The 7,892-nt window shown below is 31.6% G+C and overlaps 2 long non-coding RNA genes across 4 annotated transcripts; one reads left to right on the top strand and one right to left on the bottom strand.

Annotated features, from left to right (window-relative positions):
• The first annotated feature begins 1,919 nt into the window (after positions 1–1,919).
• On the top strand, positions 1,920–4,443 carry LOC139785008 (uncharacterized). Of its 2 annotated transcripts, XR_011721771.1 has the most exons (5): positions 1,920–2,799; positions 2,904–3,148; positions 3,569–3,853; positions 4,104–4,144; positions 4,252–4,443. It is a non-coding gene; the product is annotated as an uncharacterized lncRNA (long non-coding RNA). The 2 variants fall into 2 exon arrangements; XR_011721770.1 differs by having other exon boundaries at positions 4,104–4,443.
• A 644-nt stretch (positions 4,444–5,087) lies between these two features.
• LOC139785005 (uncharacterized) lies at positions 5,088–6,941 on the bottom strand. 2 transcript variants are annotated; one of them, XR_011721767.1, is made up of 3 exons: positions 6,560–6,705; positions 6,246–6,439; positions 5,088–5,532 (listed from the first exon to the last, which is right to left on the bottom strand). It is a non-coding gene; the product is annotated as an uncharacterized lncRNA (long non-coding RNA). The 2 variants fall into 2 exon arrangements; XR_011721766.1 differs by lacking the exon at positions 5,088–5,532 and having other exon boundaries at positions 6,229–6,439; positions 6,560–6,941.
• Positions 6,942–7,892: the final 951 nt, after the last annotated feature.

Genomic DNA, 7,892 nt, shown 5'->3' with positions numbered 1-7,892 from the left:
AGCACAGTCCGACAGATTTCTTCCTATAGACGGCATAGTTGCCAAAATATATTTCATGCATGAAAAGAAAATTAATCTGCACAAATCAAATAATATTATGAGCGCGAAAAATATACATGAAGAATTTATTTTGAGAATCAGAAAGATTAAAAAAACGCGACAAAGTTTTTTCCCTCCGGATGAAATTCCAACGTGCGCTTCTAAGGTCAACGTGCATCCTTTGCTAAACGAATGAATTCATACTCATTTTGCTGCCAGATTTTTATTGACGTGATACAGACGGGTGTACATCTGAGCCTCAATAAAACGCGAGTAATCGTAAATCAATTATGCGAAAAATATTAGATCTTATATTCGTCAATAAAGTTATAAAATCCGCAAACAATGCGAAAATTTGCGCATAGTCCCTCGTGATCAAATATAAATGCATCGCGTCGCTTCGCTAATGATCGGATAAACACTCTCGAAAACGCAACAAAATATTTGCTCCACGAAATAAGCTCGCACAAATTGCATCTGACAAAACTGACATTTAACAATTATATATAAAATCAAAAGCTATAAATTAGTTTTTTGTTTTGAACAAGAGAAGTTGAGACACGTAGCGATAAAATTGAATGAATTCTCAACACAATAAAAATAAGTTTAATAATTTTCTTCTACGGTTTTCGTTTCCTTTTTAAGAAATAAAGATGTTTAAAAAAATCAATACAAAGTAATATGTTACAAAAGTTTCTCTTGGTGTAAATTTTCAAAAGGAGGAAAGCAAGTTTGAAAGAATAATATGATAAATCAACATTCTCTGAATACATATTAGAAACCATTTTTTTATATACAATTTCTTTTTTATTATCTGGTACATCTTTTTTCTAATTAGACTGATTGCTAATATATCTTTTAATATGCATAAAATATATATTTAAATTCTTAGTGCTTCTGCATGATAGTGCAATAATTTCAGATTTTTTGCCATCACCTATTACTTCAGACTATCAATCTTACTGAAAAGGAACCTGCGTAGATTTAAACAAATAATGGAGAATTATGAATAATATGAGGTTTCCAACGCTGAGCTTTTTATGTAAACTCTTTCAAAGGATCTATCCATTCTTGATGGGGTAAAATAATAACTTCTATAACAAATGCAATAAATATTAAATTTATAGTATTGATTTATATAATTAATTTTATTCTGTCTTTATATAGAAAAATATACACTCAGTCTTAGCATCAGAGTAGAGGGTAACGCAGCTGATGAACAGTATAGATATAATAACAAACTGAATAAAAATCTTATTAATATATCATTATGTTATAATAATTAAGATTTTTATTCAGTTTGTTATCTATACTGTTCATCAGCTGCGTTACCCTCTACTCTGATGCTAAGACTGAGTGTATATTTTTCTATATATAAGGACAGAATAAAATTAGTTATATAAATCAATACTATAAATTTAATATTTATTGCATTTGTTATAGAAGTTATTATTTTACCCCATCAAGAATGGATAGATCCTTTGAAAGAGTTTTACATCATTCATTTACATTACAAGAAAAAAATTATTTGAGGTGCAAGAGATGCAGTAAATTGCCACGTCTAATAAGTACCCGCGTCAATACATACTATGTATACTAATTCACATTCTCAATTATGCTACTGTTATTATTTGTCATCAGACAATTATAAACATACACATAATAATTAGATACATATTATATATATATACGCACATGTGTGCATAAGAATATATGTAATTTATAAAAAGCGGGTGCTTATCAGCCTTGATACGTTACTGCCTTCTGCTACGGACGGCCAGAAAGCATTTTCAGGTTCAGGCCGTATTGCTAAAGAATCCATAGACGCGGCAACGCCGCGCGGCGTTGCCGCGTCTATAGCATATGTCTACCTCCCGTAAGTTAGCCGGTCAACTTCGACTTTATTAATTTTTTTTTTTTTTAATCGTTTGTTGGTCGTTTGTTGGTGATTGTTGGCCTAATTAGAACGTTTGTTGGTTCTTAATTTTTGTTTAAATTAAAAAAGAAAAATTAGCCTTAAGTTAGCCGGAAAAATTTTATTTTTAATTAAAAAAAAGCCTAATCGATGCGTAATCGTTTGCTGATGATTGTTGGTCTAATTTTAGCGTTTGTTGGTTTATTATTAGTCTTAAAAACGAAAAAAACCGAAAAATTATCTCACATTAAAGTAATCGAAGATTGGTTTATTTGCCTACGACTTAAGGTTTATTTCTATCAATTTAAGGCTAACATCTATAAAACTGGCTATGAATACGGGCCTTAACATCGGCAGAAAATCGCGAAAAGATCAAGAAACATGGTGGTTCCCTTGATTTTATCAGTCGAAATATTTGCATTTTACTTTGAATATTAGAGATTAAATCAGTGTACAACAGCTTTAACGTGCACTGAGTGCGTACCAGCTCTGACAGTGAAAAACGCTATAAAGAGGATTTATATCTTATTTTTTCTTGCATAGATAAACAGAATGTTATCGGAAAGTCATCTAAGCATTTTGAGAAGAATCTTCGGAAAGATGAACGTAGAAACCAATTGTTGCAATTAAGAAGAAAGAAGCGCGAGCAAGTATTTGCGCAGAACAGAAATCTCGGTGGTTTTTCTTCGTCACCTGTTCTTATCTGGGTCATACCGTTGCAAAGTGACGTGGACATTGTTAATTAGTTACAGCAGATACAATTTAAAGAACATTGTATCTGCTGTAACTAACATGGACGAAACTGCTAATGTTGCTACTAGTCCAAATGGCATTATACATATTGGGTACGCTATAAAGCAGGAAAAGAACTTGTTTATTCTATTATTAGTGAGGTAAATTAAAAATTTGTTAATATTATATATATATATATGTATTTGTATTAATTTAGTGTTCCAAGACTGAAACAGTGGTTTCTATCATCGTACCATCGATGGGTGACGTTTTAGCAACATTAGATGCAGCCAAAGTTGCTACCACGTTACTCTTTGTTACTTCTGTCGCGAGTCAAGCAAACGATGGTACGCAGAGATATTATAGGCGATTGAGACAAGGAAATTATCGTGTCTTGCCTTGCTCAAGGTTTACCTTCTACAATAATTGCAGTGCATAATATTCAAAGGACTTCATATTAAGGTAAGTAATGATACGTTTAACACTTTATATAAATTTACAAAGAGTAAACTCTTCACAATAAAGAATTGATTAATTTCTATATTTGCTCCAAAGATTTATATGTTTTAATATTTTATTGCTTTTCTTATGTCTTAATAAAATTTACATTATTTGTTTAACGTCTTAAATATTTAGTAAAATTATTTTTAATTGGATAAATAAGACCGTCACTCACAAATGGACGACCTTTGCGGAAATTTCTAGCAGATGACACCCAGATATGGGTGACATGGCACTCAAAGTGTTAAAAATCTTAGAATAGAATATAGAAATTAATTCATTCTTTATTGTGAAGAGTTTACTCTTTGTAAATTTTATATTGCGCATGTCAAACGTGTTACTCATCGATTATTGTTTGATACGTTTTAAACGGTAAAATAGAAACGTCAAGAGTATAAACAATCTGTGCAACATGCAATTTCAAAATGGATTTCCGAAGAAAAAGTTCTTGAATTGGACACTGCAGCCAATTGCTTAAATATGTTACGGCGTGCTGGATCACAAAAGCAAAGAAGTTTGTTTTACAAAGATATCTTTTTGGCGAGAAAGTCTCATTTGAATGTGATGGATTACTGGATATTGACTCGCATCTTATATTTTTGGATTTTCACGTTCATCCATCAGCCGCACAAAGTATTTTAATATTCTTCCCTTCAGTTGCAGAAAGTATGTATAAAAAAATATATATATAGTTTTACATTTTTTTATTAATAAAACTAAAATGTATGCATACATTTAAACGTATATTTCATTTTTGACAAATATTGAAAATCTTTTTATTATTTATGATATTTGGATTATTTTAATATGTGTGTGTATGCATACTTTTTTTTCTATTATTTAGAACTAATATAAACATGCTAATTGCACCTAGAAATATTTTTTGATATATATTCTTTTATAATTTATGTTACAGCTTGCACCTGTTTTACAAAATCTTCAAGGTTCAAATAAAAGGTAAAGTTATATATTTCTTTATAATGCATATTTAGTGTTACTTTGGTTTTACGTGTAGTGTATATATGATATGTTTACATAAGTACAATAAAATAATTGCTTTATAGATTCGACAAAATGCCACGCAAGATTGCCGTGCCACCAGAAGAGAGCATCCCAGTTGTAAAAGATTTATGAAACAGTTTGAAATTGAACCCTTGCGGAATCTATCGCTGAGCTTTTCTTCATTTTCGATCAGATCGACGATCCACTTCTTGTGTACGTTGTAAAATACAGCCGAGAAATCTTTATTCATCAAATGATCTTGTAATATGCCCTTCTGTCAGCTCAGTGCCAATAAAAGATACAGATAACGATACATTATGGCTAATTGATAGGGTTCATAAAATTGCGGTTCCAAAATCATGATCGAGTCTAGAGCAACTTCCTCAGTGTTGCCGTAGTCAATGTAATTAACATAGGCCATTGTTTCGGTGAGACTAACGATTCTTCCTCTGTACCATTGACCGTCGTCTAAATATTTCGTTGCGCATAATAAATGTACCTCTGGCTCGAGTCTTTGACCAGAATAGTGTAATACTGTTGAAGATCTTCCGACAGTTTAGTCTCAATATCCACGTCCGAATACCGTTGCAACCAGATATTGGTAGAATGATCCGCCATACGACACCGAGACCTTGTGAGTTGAACTTAGAATAGGCATCGGACATACGGGTGTATCTTCTCCTCAGTATTCATTATCCCATTGCCGGATAGATCGTATAATTTACGATATAAGTCTATACGAACAAAAGATGGTAATATCCAAGAAAATGTTAATATTATTTGAAACTTACTATATATTTGTAACTGCAGCGTAAAATTTATACAAACCTGCTATTATGACTTCTTCACATAGACTAACACTTCTTGCCTTCGAGTTCCTTCAATTGGTTTATTCTACGTTGGACGACGCTGGCACATCTTGTAGGGAGCATTCTAACGCTTGGTTCTGCATGACTACGAGCTCTCCAGGTAGAGCTAAAGCCTAGATCATTAGATTGTCATATTAATAATGGGAATTAATGAATATCAAAACTACAAGTTTCTTATTTATACATATTCATAATTTCAACAGTTCCAATATGACAATTTCGTATTGCAACATGATATATGGCATTAACTCGCATCGTGGAAGCAATAAAACCTGTAGAAATATTTGTAAATATCTGTCTATGTACACTCTCATCATTCAGGATTTCATCGTATGCCCCAGTATCAATGAACTTTACATCAAACCCGACGGACCGTGTACAGTTAATCACCACAGCTCGCTTCCATGTTCCATTTGTATAGACTAAACAACCCGTGCCAAGACATAACTCGCGAGTTGATAATCGCGGCATCACCTGATATTAACTTCTTATCAATAAGATTCGCTTGAGTTCATGCGAACGATCGTTAGGCTGAATGAGAAGGTACAAGCTCTTTCAATGTTAAGTTATTGTTATTTTAGGAAATTTGAACATTATGATGAAACATTCATTATGATACTGTTACAATCAATTTTTAATATTATCTGTTAATACCATACATCGTGCAATGATATTTTAAGACATTTTATTTTATAAAGTCGAAATTATAAATATTACTACAGTTTCAGAAAGTACGATTCGATTCATTCAGGAATGTTGGGCTAGATATAAATTTGTTATAGGATGAACCAGATTCATGATGTTAGTCATTTGTGTTAACGATATATTAAATTTTAAATACATGAATAAAATTCTTTTCCATCACCGTAATATATTATATTTCAGAATCAAAGTTCAAGAAATAATATGAGTAATTTCTAATTTGTTTAATTTTCGAATCTTAGAATTTGTTTAATCATTTAAGAAATGAGAAGAATTTCAATTTAAATTACAATTAAATTACAATTTAAATATATGGATTTTGTTGTAATTATTAAATAATGATATCATAGCTTGTGAATAAGACAAGCCGTTAGTTCATGGTTGTTAGAAAATGAGAAGTTACTTTTCTAATTTTCCATAAAGTTTATGAGCAATATATGACAGAATATGATTCGTGGCTGAAATGCATTTGTACTAAATAATACCTTTGTATCTTTATTAGCCATGTATTGATCAACAATGCTTTCACATTTTGAAGCAGATGGAAGCTGAACATAAAACTAGGTTGTATTTTTTACATTAGAAACTCTCGTTTTGAGAGTTTGGCCATTCAAGAGGCTTATGTCCACTCTTTCTATAACATTGAGTTCTTTTACTTCTGTATCATGTGTTTCTGGAGCTAAAATATAAAAAATATAATGTTTAGTGTGTCAAATAATCTGGCATTTAACATATGAAATGCATAACTATTGTTATAAATGTGCATCGGAATATAAATGAATTTTGAAATAATTCTTACCACTGATTGTTTCAGTCGAGGTTTTTGTAGTAAAGGCTGCAAGATTCTTTTGCACCAAAAATTACTCACATCTTGTCCATCATGGTTTAATGAAATTATATATTGATCGTCATTAAAACTATGGAATATGCATCGTATTTATCAGCACTGAAGCAATTATCGAGCGCGTTACTATCCCATTCAGACCAATTCGAGTTACTATTATTAGGTACGATATCTTTAAGGAACACTGCACTGCTAATCTAGGCAGATGCATAAATTTCTCTCGACAGAATAGATATTATATTGATCTACGATTGCGCAATTTCCAAAATCTATGTACTGAACTACGTATGCATCCTTCCACGTATCAATATTCACAACTTCCGCTCGATAAAGAGCTCTATCTCAGAAATACAGCTATAACTGCTGAACCAACCTAAAAAAAGTTACACTTGTATTAACTCGATCACAGTAAAAACAAAGTAACACTAAATATGCATTATAAAGAAATATATAACTTTACCTTTATTTTGAACCTGAAGATTTGTGTAAAACAGGTGCAACCGTGTAACATAAATTATAAAGGAATATATATCAAAACATATTCCTTTATAATACGCAGATAAGAACAGGTGACGAAGAAAAACCACCAAGATTTCTGTTCTGCGCAAATACTTGCTCGCGCTTCTTTCTTCTTAATTGCAACAATTGGTTTCTACGTTCATCTTTCCGAAGATTCTTCTCAAAATGCTTAGATGACTTTCCGATAACATTCTGTTTATCTATGCAAGAAAAAATAAGATATAAATCCTCTTTATAGCGTTTTTCACTGGCAGAGCTGGTACGCACTCAGGCACGTTAAGCTGTTGTACACTGATTTAATCTCTAATTTCAAAGTAAAATGCAAATATTCGACGATGATAAAATCAAGGGAACCACCCATTGATCTTTTCGCGATTTCTGCCGATGTTAAGGCCCGTATTCATAGCCAGTTATAGATGTTAGCCTTAAATTGATAGAAATAAACCTTAACGTAGGCAAATAAACCAATCTTCGATCTTTAATGTGAGATAATTTCGGGTTTTTTCGTTTTAAGACTAATAATAAACCAACAAACGCTAAAATTAGACCAACAATCATCAGCAAACGATTACGCATCGATTAGGCTTTTTTTAATTAAAAATAAAATTTTCCGGCTAACTTAAGGCTAATTTTTCTTTTTAATTTAAACAAAAATAAGAACCACAAACGTTCTAATTAGGCCAACAATCACCAAAAACGACCACCACAGCGATTAAAAAAAAAAAAAAATTACTAAAGTCGAAAGTTGACGGTAACTTACGGGAGGTAG

This window comes from Temnothorax nylanderi, unplaced genomic scaffold (genome assembly GCF_030848795.1).
Source record: "Temnothorax nylanderi isolate EJ_2023f unplaced genomic scaffold, tnyl_v1.0 TNYL_tig0722_pilon, whole genome shotgun sequence".
NCBI lineage: Eukaryota > Metazoa > Arthropoda > Insecta > Hymenoptera > Formicidae > Temnothorax > Temnothorax nylanderi.
This window is presented reverse-complemented; position numbering and strand designations above follow the sequence as displayed.